The sequence below is a fragment of the Oreochromis niloticus genome, linkage group LG2 (genome assembly GCF_001858045.2).
Source record: "Oreochromis niloticus isolate F11D_XX linkage group LG2, O_niloticus_UMD_NMBU, whole genome shotgun sequence".
Lineage (NCBI taxonomy): Eukaryota > Metazoa > Chordata > Actinopteri > Cichliformes > Cichlidae > Oreochromis > Oreochromis niloticus.
The window spans coordinates 25325417-25340996 of record NC_031966.2 but is presented as its reverse complement, the minus strand read 5'-3'; the positions used below and the strand labels follow the sequence as shown (position 1 = coordinate 25340996).

At 43.8% G+C, this 15580-nt stretch overlaps 1 protein-coding gene across 1 annotated transcript in view; it reads left to right on the top strand.

Annotated features, from left to right (window-relative positions):
• Window positions 1–2064: 2064 nt before the first annotated feature.
• The window catches only part of ndst1a (N-deacetylase/N-sulfotransferase (heparan glucosaminyl) 1a), a 46041-nt gene continuing 32525 nt past the window's right edge, over window positions 2065–15580 (top strand). The window contains 1 exon segment of the mRNA XM_005467773.4: window positions 2065–2304. The gene's annotated coding sequence lies outside the window, so the exon portion shown is untranslated.

Sequence of the window (15580 nt, the reverse complement as noted above, 5' to 3'; positions counted from 1 at the left end):
CGAAAAGAGTCTACTTAACCAATAATTTGTACTCAACCCGCCGGGGGGGGTAATGCAGCATTTTAACCTTAGCCCAGTTACGGGAAAACTGCAGAACTGGCAACCCTGCAGATCTCGCTGTACACTTGGCGAAAATTTTTAAAGTGACTACTGTTTTTACTTTTAGGTTTGAGTCTAGATTAAGATGTGTTCTATCAGGACTCAGTTTGAGGATGAGTTTAGTTTAGCGGGATGTGGGAATCTTGTGTAGTCTGCGAGACTACAAAAGCCCATAATGCACCTCGGGCCAGATAGCCACGTTTCACCTAAGGATGTCGCTCTATTTCAAGAAACTATCAGGTTTACGATAAAATAAAATAGGAACGTAAATATCAGAGAATAACTGTGAGCATTGTAGAAATACTAACCGTGACTCGTCCATCTGCACCTTGGGTGTAAACCTGAGTGTGTTTTTGCTTTTCCCTTTGGCTCTATGACACGAACTGTTAATTGGGACAGTGTACAATAATAATTTACCTCAAAAACATAAAACGCAACTGGTGTTTTTGAGTAAGTCTTAAAAGTCAGTGACCTAATATGATATCGCTTACAACCTGTGGGGAGGTTTAGAATGACTTTAATGCTTTATTTGCTTAACTGAGGTGCTGATACAGAGATATTTGTTGTAAACAAAGGCTGCAAAGTGCTATTTCCGGAGACAGGGAAAAACAGAAGACAGACAGACTGCTTGGCTGATGTGTGAGAGCTTGTGTAAGCCAATTGTGTCCTCGACACACACACACACACACACACATAGTTTGTCTGTCCACCTGCTCTGATTCAGGTCAGGGTGTCTTTGCGGTGTGAAACTCCAATTAGTGGGCCAAAGGATGTTGAAGATTACAGATGGCAACTAAGTCCCTAATGTTTATTTAAGGTCAGAGCGAGGTTGTGGAGTCAGAGGGCAGGGATTAGATGGAGGTCTGGAGCACTGGCAGCATGCAGCTGCCCTTCAGCAAGTCAAGATGAAGCGTCTGGGATTCTTTATGGCCACCTCCGAGTGGAAAATCCCCATGTTGTCCTTTTCCTTTTGATCTCTTACTTAGATTTAGGATTTCAAGTATAAACTGGTTGAATTCTATGAGATAGGTGGCTCCATTCATTAATGATTGAGGGTTTGAGTAATCATATTTACATAATAGGGGAGCAGATGGAAATTTCCACTGGCCTTCTCCTGTTGTTTTCCTTCAAATGGGGTGAACAGGCAGTCTCTTGCCCTATAGCACAACAAAGCAAACCTTTTGGGCACAGCCCTTTTGTCCTAATGAGTTTTCTGACCCTTTCTCCTTGATCACGTGAGCCAAAGTTGTTTTGAAGGACGGCTTTGTCTCGGATTTAGCCGGCCTGTAATTAAAATCACCAACCGCAAGAGTTACAAGGTCAGAGGACGTGTAGGTGTGCTGCCGCATCTCAGATGCTTCGTGTTACAGAGCCGCTTCAAGGAATCATCGCCTTGGTACTGTGTGAATCTGTTTGGCACATGACATGACAGACATTTGGTTGTTATTTAGGCTATTTTGGACCATTGTCACCAGTTTTATTGCACATGATTCAAAGATATTGATGTTTGCTGTGAAATGTTTTGTATTATTAAGCATTACTAAGAATATGGTTGCAATTACAAGTATTCTATTAGACATACCCTTCACAAGATAATGAAAATACTGTAGGTTGAAAGGATAACTGTAGTAATGCAGTGATAAAGCCACTATGACTCAACACTGTGTAAGTGATTCTTATAAGGAAACAGAGACTGATGCAAAACCGGTTAAATGACCTAAATGTTGGCTCCTTGTTGCGCACAGCATTGCTTTCCCTCAACTACCCCTTTGCCTAAAAAATATCTAAAACTTTTAAGTGCAATTTTAAATAGTTTTCGACAAACGTGGAAGCACAAGAAGACAAATAATCTCCGCATTGTCGAGCAGGGACGCTCCCGCAGTAATCTCCTGCAGGAACAAGATCGCACAGTGATTTCTTTGAGGAGTTCTGTAGCTTGCATGCATGCGCATATCAGAGGGAGGAAAAATGCGCCGCGCTGGCGCCTCCTGACGACAGTTATGGGCTACTGCCTGTGCACAGAGCTGCAGAAGAGAGGGTCTTTCTCACATTTCCCGATTTCTCCCAGCCGAGTCCGCTCTGCCCGCTTCCACATCACGGCCGACAGCAAACCGAGACGACGTGAGACCGGCGCGCTTAAATCACCACATTCAACCCGGCCGGCCTCGTGTGCACAACATCCGTGCGTCGTCACACACGGACAAGGTGAGTGAAAATCGACACGACCGCACGGAGCGTCGCGGTGTTTTTGCTTGTATTTGGTAGGCGACCGAAAGCGTCGTCGCTCGGTCTCCCCAGGCCAGGCTAGTTGTCTGGCGCAGACGGAGATGAGGCCAGTTTTTTTTTTCCGGCCTGATCTCCCTCTCTTTCTCTCTGCCCACTAGCTGGGAACATAAAGCCCCGGCGTTGTTATTATGGTGGCGGCCCCTCGGCACAGATTTCACGCTCGTCCACGTAGCAGCGGAGATCGAGGCGCTAACGTTATTGTCGTGGAGCGGGTCGGGTGGAAGTTTGTGTTCAGGATAGAGCCGCTCCGTGATTTTCACGGGAATTCCTTTATCGAGTGGGACCCGGCGGCACAGCTCGGCACCGAGCAGAACTGCTTTCTGCAACTTTGTGGCTCAGTGTGTACGGTGTTAAGAAATTATCGCCCTCCCATAAGTTTGCACTATCCGGCCGCAGTGTTAACAGCAGACCTGTTACAGTGCTGTGGTTAAAAAGGCGAATGATAGTGTGCGTAAAATAAAAACAGATTTATGCGAGTGTCTGCTGCGCGTGGAAGAGGCGGACAAAAGATTAGCACGGGAGTGTAACTAGTGCTTTAATATGACTTCATTTGATTTAGATGATCATATTTTTTCTTGAAATTTGCTCGTAAAAAGCTGCTATTATGGGATGTATCAGATACCTGTAGGAGTCATCTAAATGCTGGTGTTTGTTTATGTATTTTTCTAATTTACTAACTGTTTACAACTAATAATGTGAAGCTGATTAGGTCAAATTATTAACCAGATGAGGTTTTTTTTTATTCTGAGAAAGTGGGACATTTTCAAGTGCACGAGAGAGGCACCCGGTTCTGATATGTTTACATGTGGCTTGGTGGTTGTTGTAAAAGGGCTCCAGCCATGCACAGAAGGAAGGCTCAGATACGATTTGTGTCTTCTCTCTGTGAGCCTGCTTTGTTGCTCTTGTCTGGCGTAAAATAGAGCAAATGCATGCCTCCACCAAGCACCGCATCCGTTAAAAACTATAAAGACTTAAAAAAAAAAAAAGAAAAGAGAAAAAAGGGGGGGTTGGCAGTCCAGACCTGCCTGAAATCTGTTGCCTTGGGGCGTTGGAGCATGGAAGTGTGCACCTCAAGTGACTAAGAGATTACTAAAGAACAGTGACTCACGCTCAGAATGTATTTGGCAAAGTCACAAGGACTTTCCCTGCATTTCCCCTCAGCTGCAGAGCAAATTTTTGCAAGTGAAAAGCGGTGCCCTGCTGATTTTTATGTATCAAGAGATTCATTTGACCATAGCTTCACTTTTTTTTCTTTTCCTTTTTTGCTATTCCCAAGCCATGTGTTGTTTATCAAATGTCCCACCCTGCATCTGTGGAGAGAGAGAGAGAAAAAAAAGTGGGGCTTATTCCATTTGCAGATTATATTTTTTAAGGAGTGAGGTTGCTGTCATTTGTTTGTCAAAATTTTGTGGAAAGCCGGATCCTAAGTTGTGTTCTATTTATCCGTGCCAACTGTTTGTCTGGTTGTTCTAACCCTCCATCTGACTGCTCCCACTGGCTGCCAACCATGCTGTGATCTAGCGCTTTCGGCTGATGAAGGCTGCCACTGCTGCCGCATCCATTTGATCATATATCAACATCTTTTCACTTAGATATACCTGTGAAACGGCACGGCAGGGCTACAATGCCTACACACGCGCACACACACATACACAGGTTGATAAAATAGCGCGGGTATGATGCTGTATGACAGATCGCGTCACCGAGGCGCGTCTTGAGCGTTTATCAGAATGAGGCATGATCACAGGCTGTATGTCATTGTTGATTTTAAGGTTTTAACAGGGAACAGAGGGAGATCGGCTGTCGATCAGAGGCTCCAGCCCTTCGTTGTTGCTTATCTCCTTGTAGAGGCGGATGTAAATTTAATTGTATGCAGTAACTATCATCACATTTAAAGCTACGCGCAGTAATTGTTGGGAGCTGCAGGGCCCAACAACTTGCCAGCGCTTGTATTTTTCCATGTCACTGCTCCTTGTAGCTCCACTCTGTGTGTGGGGGGCAGACCTCTCTTTAGTGTGAGGCTGAAGCCAGGCATCTTTCCAAACTCAACTCCCCCCTCAACAACCCTCAACCTTCTCTGCTGGTTATAAGCACTGCTTTGTGCCACAGAGCTGCTCCCTATGGTTTTTATTCACATATTACTACAACACCACTAGCTCCACAAGATACTGGAATCTGCAATTGGACGTAAACCCAGCTAGAGCCTGCTGTCTGACAGACAAAGTCAGATGTTTCCTCATTAAAATGAAGCCTTTGGATTAATAAGCCAGAGTTCGAGAGGCAGATTGCGCCACTGTTGCCTCTATAAAGTAGATTGCGTTTATGTGTCTTTTCTGTCCCGGAATGTGGAGGTGGCATTTTGGGGCTTAGGCTGGGCTACCATGAGACGTATTGGAGAGCAGGAGCAAAGTAAATACATTTCAGACAGCGCAGCACAACTGGGTATTAGCAAATGATCCGATAGCATCTGTAATCCTCGGGAAAACCTGGAGAGTTGTCTTTGAATGGCGCTAGCGTCCATCCAGACAGTTGGCAGGCGGTAGGGGTGTCCACATGTGCGAGTGGCTGGCTAGGCTAGCTGAATGCTACAGTATGCAGGCAGATCAGATTACTGAACGATTAGCCATGGCCTCCCATCCCCGGCCCGGGGAAATGATTTTCCACTGTCATAATTCCCTAGACTGAATTACGCAGGCCAGTGGCTCAGAGATACTCTGTACTACTGGCCTGAGTACCGCATGGTATAACTGTTGCTCTCTGGGGAGGGGAGATATATTGTGACCCTCGTTGTGCCAGAGCACAAAATTGTTTTGTTTTGTTTTGGGTTTTTTTTTTCTATTTGAATTTCATTATGAGCCCTGGGACCTGCTTTCATGCACAGATGGCAGTGTGACCTGGCTTCAACTTTGGTTGCACAAAAGGTGGAGTTCAGCGTGGTGTTTACTCTTTAGCTGGCAGTGTGACGCAAAGGAGGAAAACTGCCCTCAATACAATGAACTGTTCCTCTATTGTGATGCGTACTAGGCTGATCGGCGATGAGGCAGTGCGAATCAAGCAGGCCTCTAGTGGAATTTTACTGAATGGAAAGCAGAGGGGGCTGGGGGAGGAGGGTGGAAGAGAGAGTAGCTGGTGGAGGTAGGACCATGTTTCCGAGGTGCATACCCCCTGAGGCAGGAATCCGATACATTCCAGAGGATCCTGTATCCAGACGAATAATGGTAACTGGGGTGTTGTGTTTCATCAAATGACACATGACTGGAGTGTAAGTGCTGGGAAATTAAGACCTATGTCATGGGCTTCGAGGTAGCCGGCTCTGGTTGCCTGAGGGGTCAGAATGTATGCCAGAAAAGCAAGACAGGTCATGAGATATGGCAGGGAGCAGGGTTTTTTTTTTTTTAAATCACACCCATTTCCCCTTACCACTGCTAAGATAGAGACATTTACATCTCTTTAGGCCATTTAGTTGACACGCTCATCCAGAAAAAGATACAATGAATGACGTAGTAGGAAAAACATCAGTTGTCTTTAGTACATTAAACTCAATTGTGCTCTGATTAGGCCCACAGCGGGAGTTATACTGAACAAAGATTGGCTGTTAAATTGCTTCTAATGAATAACAAAAGAGCCTCGCTTGGCTACCCTCTGTATAAATTTTGATAAGAAGCTGTTTCTAAGGTCCACTGGCTTCTGAATATTGCGTGACCTTGCTCTTCGTATGGGTTTTTACATCTTCACTTTCCTCCAGATCAACACCACTAAATCAATGGGTTTAATTTTCTACTTCGAGTGGAGAGTTTTCGTGCTCTCCAGCCCCTAAGCTAAAGGCTATTTATACTGCAGACAGAGAAAAAGTATCTTGTTTTATTTAGTGGTCAAAAAACAAGCTGTCGGGTGTTAATGGACTTCACCTCAGCCTTTCCGGTGGACCCTCGGGGTACTGCGCGTTCGTACGCTCGGCTAGGGAGCTCTCGGCACCGGCCTGTTAATGAAGCCATTTTCAGAGATGGAGAGATGCCGTAATGGGAACGCACCACTTCACCGCCGGATATTTTAACCCCCCCGTCCTCATCATAAGTGCTATCAGTCATCGGATATGATTAGATTTTTTTCCCTCCTTTGTCCATTTAGATGTTTGCTTTGCTCTTTTTTTCCAACTGAGTTAGAGATCTGTCAGTGATTTGTCTCTGTGTTACTTTAAGAAATGCTTTTAACGCATCCAGGTATTTTAAATTTTAAGCCTGTCATACATTTTACACTAGAAATCAATGATGATTATATTTTGAACTATAGGTTTGGTGCTTAAAGCTCATTTACATGAACTTTGAGGGGAGATAGGTAACGGTAGTTGCCATGGTGGTGGAGGCGGGGATGGGGGTGGTTGTGTTTATTCAGTTGCCGTGGCCCCGGCCGTGTGTGACTGCACTGCATACCACAAACATACTCTCACCTACTGTAGAACTGGCATGTGTGCATGCTCTCATGCAGCATGTCTCAGTCTGTATACAGTTTAGTTGCAAATTGCATCCATCCCTTACTCTAAATAGAAAAGTTCATCTATTTGCATGTATGTCACTGAGAAACAGGCAGTAGGAGAATTTAAGGTTTAAGCGGAATTGCAAGATTTGCAAAATTGCATAACTAATAACTTATAAAGTGTTAAGCAGTGCCATATACCAAATATACATTTGACCACTGCTTTTCATGCATGTGAATATAATATACTCTAGGGCAGCACTTAATAATTACACTTTTTTAAATTTAATCTAATAATTGTTTTTAATAAGTCAATTAATATAACAGTCGTTCCAAAGGTTAATATGTATTTCCCCACCTGAATACTGCATGTCAGTTATTTAATCTTCACCTAATTTCACTACCCTCCCTGTTAGGACATTAATAATAATACTATTATATTAGCCCTAATAAATAGGACGCCTAATTAGAAAAGTACTGGACCTGAAATTCAAGAGTATTGCTGTGACACATTGATTAATTGAATTACTTTACGTTACAGCAGCCCTCTCCTTGATTCATTTATTTATTTATTTATTTTACTCAGATGCTTGGCTTAATTGTTGTCATAACCAAATTGTTATGACATAGATTAATTTCATTAGTCGTAGTAATGTGCAGTTAAAATAATCTGTGGGCAAGGGAAATAACAGAAATGATTTACATCCTCAACCAACAGTCGTTCATTTAGGCCATTTTCTCGAAATCAATTTTAACGCGTCTGCTACTAACAGAAGGGTTTCTCGTGTTTATAATCGTAATGTACCGTGCTTGGATGAGGACACAAAGTAAACAATACTGTGTCTTGTGCTTGCTGCAGTCTTGACAAAGCACTCTGGGATGCTTTTTCTTCAAGTGCCTGCGCGTAGCAGTCGTACTTGTGATAAGCCATTTTCAATTTGCAGTGCTTGTAGAGCGTCACGTTGTTGGGTCTCTGTCTTAGTACTCACTATAAGTGATCACGGGTGAGTTTAAGCAGCAGCTTGTTCTCCACTGGAATGCATTGTCCGGGCTTTGATTGCGTTGATGACTTGCACCACCCCTAATGTAGTCTCCTGCTGTCATTATAAAGTACTTCCCTTTTATGTTTGTCTGACTACAGGCCATGGAAACTACTTCAGTCTCTGCACTGCATTGTTTTGGGTCCCCAGTAATCCGCCCACCAAGTGTGAAACAGACTCAATGAAGTAGCTTACACGAAAAGCAAAGACCACACATGCCACACAAGTACAAGCTCCATCATTTTTTTTCTCAATCATATGGAGTGAGAATAAATTTAGAATAACCTTTCCAGATTCGGGAGCACTACAGAGTACAGCTGCTAACATGCGCGCAAATTGTGACCTTCACAAAAGGAGGTGTAGCAGGTTGCATTAGCTGTACTTAAGCGTACCAATTTACAGATAACTGACAGTGTAATCAGTGTCTGTACTATATTTTGCAGTGCTCAGGCCTGTGTTCATGCTGTTTGACGGCTCTTCCTCGAGCCTAAACAAGATCACAGCTTTGACCTCACGCTGTCAGGCAACCCGTGTTCTCTGTTTGCCAACTCGAGTTTATGTTTACAGCGCTGTCACGATGAGCCGTGATACTGTGAAAAAAAAGCGGGCAGTGAACACCTACGCAAAGTCAGGTAGAGGTTTTAGTTTTCCTTTGTTAGCCTGTAATGATAGTTGTTGTTCGCTGGGACGGCAATACAACATAAGAGCAGGCAGATCTGTGGCACGCTCTTTTCTGTTCTCCGTCCAGTTGCTTGAGAGTCGACCGCGCCAGAGTGGTGGCATCCCACCAGGACTGCATTGACTTTTGTAGGGCATCTGGTGCCCAGTGCCCCTGTTCTCTTCTCTTTCCCTCTCTCCCCCATCTCTTGGCCCCAAAGCAGACGATTTTACCACATCACAGCGAGTCATCTGGTGTCCAGTCGGCTCCCATCTGCGAGTGTATTTGACTTCAGAGCAAACAAAACATTCTAGCATGCAAACGGCCACTAATACATCTAAACAACTTGGTCCCGCTTTCCTCCTCCCCCTTCATCTTTGTTTGGAAACTGTGAGTCATCATCAGGGTTATGGGTCATCTCCATATCAGTTCATAAAATCATACCGAGACACTGAGAATACAGCGCTACAAAGTGACCGCAGCTGATGACACGCCTCTTTTCCATTTTGAATTGCTGAGGTGGAAAGAATTGTGACGGTGCCGACCCCAGGTTTAGCTTCTGGCAGCTCCACGTGTACCCCTCCACTGATCCGAGGCGGTGCCACGTCTGCCTAGCCTGCTGTCTCTCATTCATCCTGGGTGGCAGAGAGATATGCGTGTGTCTGTGTGTATGTAGCTGTCCCTGTCTGTGCAGGACAGGTGTTGGAGGAGGTTGGTCCAGACACAGCTGGGGTACCTAGACAGAAGGACGGCTGGAGACTGCAAATGACAGCAGGATGAATGAGCTTTGTTTTGCCAGGTTTTTGGCCAGTTTTTATTCAAAGGGTGCAGCTTAGAGTGGGGTCAGTTGTGACAGTCAGGTGGCGTAATGGCTGGCCGCTCTCAGCGGAGAGCGTACGGCAGCGAGCGTTCGGTCCTTGCAGAGAGGCTGGGAGGCTTGTTTGGGTAAAGAAACCAAACTGAAGGAACTTTAGTGGGGTGTGTAAGCCTGAAAACACAAACACAACCATACCCCCTCTGTGGAGTGTTAAGTGCCCGGATATGTTTGGTGAATGGGACACAGGTGTCTGGGCCGGGCTGTATGTGCCCGGCCAGAGGTCTGTGTTTGTTTTCTCTTAGTAATGGCCTCCAACTCTCTGCTGCAGCTTGACCGAGCTCATTGGCTCTCAGTGGGCCGAGATGGAACCTCCCCCCTTCCTTTTTTTCCCCCCTCAACTGTGGGACTGAGTAGTGGATAAAATAGAGTCAAGAATCTGATAATGATATTCATGACTGGGATCCTGTGAATATACATTGAGCAAGCCTGGCACTTTTTTTTCACATTCCTATGTCCACCTTTATTCTTTCCTTTATCCCTCCAATGCCTCTGATCTGCCCCAGCAAAGCAGGCATTTGAAGTTGTGAAGGCACAGGCTTTTGTGTTGAGTCCTCAAAGTGCTTATGTGACAGGTAGAGCAGAGCTGCAGGGGAGTAATGTGACTCCACTATATGGTCCAAAACCTCTCCATTCGCCATCTTCCACGCCCTTGTTTCCCATTTTCTTCCTGCACGCAGGCTTCATCCCCGTACTGACGTCACTTTGCTGAGCTTCCCTTTGTTGAGTGCTAGCCCAAAGGTGCACTTCAGGCTTTGAGGAAAACACACACACATATATACGCTGCTGCCACAACTCTATGCTGTGTCTCCCCTGGGAGTGCAACAGGGTGAGGTAATGACTTGTTAACCCCTCAGTCACCTCCGTGTTTAGCCGTGATAGCGTCAGGAGTGGCAGCTATCACCACCCTCATCTCATTGTTTGAGTAACCCTGTGGTCTCCAGATGGCCAGGCCTCAGCGCTGGTTTATGATAACCATAGAGTTAATGTCTGGCCTACATAACAGTCTCCCAGTTTCTTGCCCGCCCCTCCGCTTCCCTCCAACTCTGCTCTCGTTTCTCCCTGCCACCCTCTGTGCCATTGTCTCTGATGCCTTCTCCTGAGTGCCCTGTTTTATTTCTTTATTTCACTCATCTTTATAAATTCCAGAATCCATTTCTTTTGCCCCCGGGCACAGTGGGTGATGGCTAGAGAAAGTGTAGCAAATTAAATTTTGTATCCCTATTTTTTTTCTCCCAGGACATTGTTAGGATGGAACAGCAGCAGGAGGAACAGCAGCTTGGAAAGCTAGAGGAAAAAGCCCATTTCCCATGCATTACTGTCTCTGTCCTTAGGGTCTACGATGGAGTAACACCAACACCTCTATCACTTTTTTTCTCTTTCTCTCTCTTTAATTTTCCTTTTTTAGTTCGCTCTTACTGCTGGTGTTCGCTCTCACGCGGCCTAACCTGAAGGTCTCTCTGCTCTCGCTACCTCCGCTAACACAATCTGACCCAGTTTATTAGTTTGGGTCTAGTGAATCATTAATCGAGGTTATCTAACTGTTCCTGTAATGATTCCGCTGTGACTCGAGTGTCAGAGCCTCTCTGTGTTTGTAACCAATCAAGCTCTACCCTTGCGGTTCTTGCTTGCACACATTTGTACTTTATCATAACCATCGAGCAGGAAAAAAAAAAGCATCGTCCCTCAAGCTAGACTATATGTTTAATAGGTGTGCTGTGCACTGTAATATGTCATTGTGTCAGAGCACAATACGAGGACTAAGTGCACTGAATGCAAATTAATCTTGTGGGATGGCAGGAGCTGAATAGAGTGCGGTTTTGGGGAAGGGAGGGACAGAAGAAGGGCTAACGGTGGCGACAGAGAAGAGAGGGAGAGAAAAGAGCATGTGAGAAGGAGGAGGGGGGGGAGTGGGATGTAGTCATCGCCAGGCCCATTCATCATGCAGTGCCTGCTGGGATGCGCTGGGGTCAGTCCCGCACAACACAATTACAGCCTGTTCTGGTGTGTTGTGCTCGGCTTCGCTGTGTTCCGACTGTGTTCTGTTGTCTTTTGTTAGATTTCCTCTGTTCTGATGCGCTCGTCTTCCTCCCTTTGCATGTTTTCGCTTCTCTGCTCTTTTCTGTCCCGTCCTGTTCAGTGGCAGATTTCCCTTTTTCTTTCTTCCTCTGTTACATGTTTTTGAATCTGCTGCTCAAGTTACCACCACAGCAGTTCTTTGAGCTGAACATCTCAATTAGCTACACATTTGTTGTGTTTTTTTTCTTTTTTTCTTTGAGCCTTAAACTCAAATTTGTCTTTCTGTGTCTGTTTTCGTTTTTAAATAAATTGCCATGTTTTTGTTCGTGCGGTGTAGCTCGTGTCTACCATGTCTCGGACTTCCTTCATCCACTTGAATTGCAGCCACTAGCTTGATTCATGTGATTGACAGGCCTGGCTAACATGGGGGTGTGAGATGCTAGTAACCATGTTGTTTACCCTGCCTGCCTGACAGACTTCTCTGAGCCTACAGATGTTTTCAGAAAGCCGCACATATGTTCTGTGTACTCTTATGTCAGTTGGAAGCATGTCTGATCATGAGGATGTCTCGGTCTTTTTGTCCTTGACTGTTTTCCATGCAGGGAAAAAGTTTTTCAGTGGTCCAAAGGTTTCATAAAAAAACATTGTGCAAGGGTAATTTTGCTTATTTATGCTCACTGGCTGCTTTATTACCAGGCTGGGACCCCCTTTTTCTTTCAGAATTGCTTCACTTCTTCATGACACAGATTCAACAAGGTGCTGGAAACTTTCCTCAGAGATTTTGGTCCATATTGACACAACAGCATCACACAATTGCTCCAAAATTGTTGGCTGCACATCCTTGATGCTAATCTCCTGCTCTGCCACATCCCAAAGGTGCTCTATTGGATTGGGATCTAGTGACTATAACACTATTTGAGTACAGTGAACCCATCATTGTGTTCAAGAAACCAGTTTGACATGATTTGAGCTTTGTAAAGTGGTGTGTTATCCTGCTGGAAGCAGTTATTTGAAGATGGGTTATATTTGCGCTCAGCAAACTTCCTGTTTTATACGTTACAACCTGAATACAACCAGCTGACAACCAATTGTGTTGAGTCCTCTCGATTTGTGCTCATTGACAAAGACTCATTCAGACTGATTGCAACATGTTGGCAATCTGCAATATGTGACTGTATGCAGAATGGTTGCCTCTTATCAGGCGACCTCTGCAATCATTTTGCGATCAAACATGGTCATGATTGTGCAACACCCTTAAGCTCTGGGCCATCGTTCAATCACCACAAGTTGCAATCAACCAGAGAATGTGGAGAAAAAAATCTATATAATAGATTTTTTTCTTTTTTTTAACCAGACATCCACTTTTTATATTTTTTTAAATTATTTTTTTAGTCCAAGCGGGTTGCTGTCCCATTTTCCCCTAGTGTGACTGAATTAAAAGGAATTATTTGTGTTGGATGGATTTTAATTTAATGTAATTAATCAGTTTGCACTGCTTATGTTATCTCAGGATGGTGGCACAGAAGAGGGTTAGGGTTAGGGGTTACCCTAACCCAGAAGTATTTTTTATTTATTTAATAAAACATCAATATTTGATGTATCAATACGCAAAATATCATGATGCTATGTTGCACCAGTTATTCTTTTGATCTGTTTTGGAGGGTTTTCCTTAACCCTCGTATATCAGAGGTTTCTGAAATGCTTGTGAATTGGCATGGTTGTTGGTGTCTGTCCAAAGTACGTTTCATATCTATTCTAATGCTGAGTTTGATCTTCAGCAAGTTGTCTTGACGAGCAGTCCCCAACCCCCGAGTCGTTTGGTACCGGGTCGCGAGGGTTGACGCTCGGGGATGAACTTTAAGGTTTTCAGGGTTTTCATCGGTTTTTAGCGTTATTTTTTTAATCGTTAACTCGGTTTCCCTGGGTCTTTTCCCGTGTGTCATGAAAAAATCTTTTTTTTTTTTTTTTTTGGTGCCAGTGCTGGTTTTATTTTGTTGTATTTATTCGCGACACCTTAAAGGCTGGTCCGTAAAAAATATTGCCAGATATAAACCGGTACGTGGCTCAAAAAAGGTTGCAGACCACTGGTTGCAGACCACTGGTCTTGACCACGTCTACTTGCCTGAATGCACTGAGCTGCTGTCATGTGATTGTCTGATTAGATAGCAGTTGAGCAGGTGTACCTAACAAAGTGGCTAGTCACTGTATATTGCCAGAATACCATGTGCCTGGGTCATCATGAAATGTGAAAAAAACCAAAACAAAACCATAAAAATCAACCTCTTCATAAATCGTCTTGACTTTAGAGCCCTCAATAAAACAAAAGACTGTTTGTGACTCAAAGGATAATATCACAGCAGTGAGTAACTGTTATTTTTGTTTCATCTTTCTGCTTTTTTCTTACTTGGTGCATAAAGCATTACAAAAGAGTCAAAAATGCCTGTTACATAAGGATGGTAATCATTGGCAGTCTACCGATTTGACTCCAATTCAGAATTTATTCTTATTTCAAAACAAATTTTGATTCACTGAAAGAAAGGGTGGCATTTTTATTTTGGCGTCTACCGCGGGCTGTTCATTCTTTGCCAAACCACTGACTCCTATCCTTTGCCCACTGAGCTACAACTGAGGATTTTTGCTTTAACAAAAACAGCAGTGAAAGGTGTTTGAGGATAACTTGAAGCTATCCTCAAATTGTGAAATAATTGTGGCAGTTAGAGTAATTGCATTAACTTGGAAGAGTACTAAACAGTCTTCACCCTGTATGAAATTCAGATTCTGATTCTGTGTGATTTATTAGTGGCGTTCTTCACGGCCAGCCTCTTATCCAGATGGTCTTTTCTTTACTAAAAGGTCTGTATGTGTTGGCCACCTGGTGTGGATCGGTATTCACAAAATACTTAACCTTGCAATTATAAAGTCAGTACATCTGAAACGTGGTGTTGCACTGCAGCCTCACAGTTCAGAGCTCTTTTCATTGTGTCCCAAACATCTACCACGTGACAAAGAAAAGCAAATCTTTTAGTACACACTAAACATGGTGAGATTGAATTGCTGCCTTGTGTATTTTTGTGTGTCTTGTTAGTTAATGAATTATGGTAGGCTCCCGTTCAGTGTTTTGAGCTTAAATGATGGGCTTGGTTTACATTCGGATGACAAATGGGGCCTTTAATTAATGGTATCATTAGTAGAACTGGCTGTATTTTGTAGTATAGCGTGCTGGCTGTGGAGTAATATTACAAAGGTTAAGTTTCTTTTTGATTTGTCGACTTTTGTTTCTAAACCTCATGTTGTTTTGACAGTGAACCTGCCATGAAATGACAAAATAGTCAGTTTTCTCCTAAAAAATGTTTTCTTGGTGTTGATAAAGCTGTCTGTTTAACAGCATGTCGACTGTGGGGAACGGGGTGTTCCTGTCCTCTTGTTTCAGACTCGCGTTGTTGTGTTCGTTGCATTTAATTGAAACATGTCTCATTACAAAAGCAAATACAAACGCACCCAAGTGTTCCTGAAGTCCACTTGCTCTCTGCAGATGCTTTGGGTGGTGGCTTGGCTAACAGGAAGCCCCAGCATTGACTGGAAGAATGACAAATCATAGCCAGAAAATGCAACAGTTTAAAGTAAGAGAGCATCTGGAAGCAGTTTGAAACAATGGATTGTCTTTAGGAGGCTCCTTGTCAGACTGCATAAATGCTTCTCTTTCCTGACTTTAGGCCTCTTGAGACAACTATCTTAGTTGATGCCAGTGATTGATTTATTATGCTTCGATTTAATATTCAACACAAAAATCATCATCCTCATGCATGCCGGAACAGTTTTGGTGGTTTGACAGATAGGAATCTTTCCAGATTTTACCCAAACCTGATAGAGTAAAACCAGATGCACTTTCCAGCCTTGTGCTATTTAAGCGTGCCTTTAAATCTATAATCTGGCAAACCACTAAAAACTACTTCAGCATCTACAAAGCTTCACATATATATAAAATATTGCATCCCAGATTGAGACAGCCCTGTGAAGGTTATCAGGAAGTACCAGAAGTTGATTTGAAAATATGCATTTATGTGACCTCTCCTCGAGAGAGAGACATTCTGACTTTCAGTGCAGTTCAATTCAGTTTATTTATATACTGCC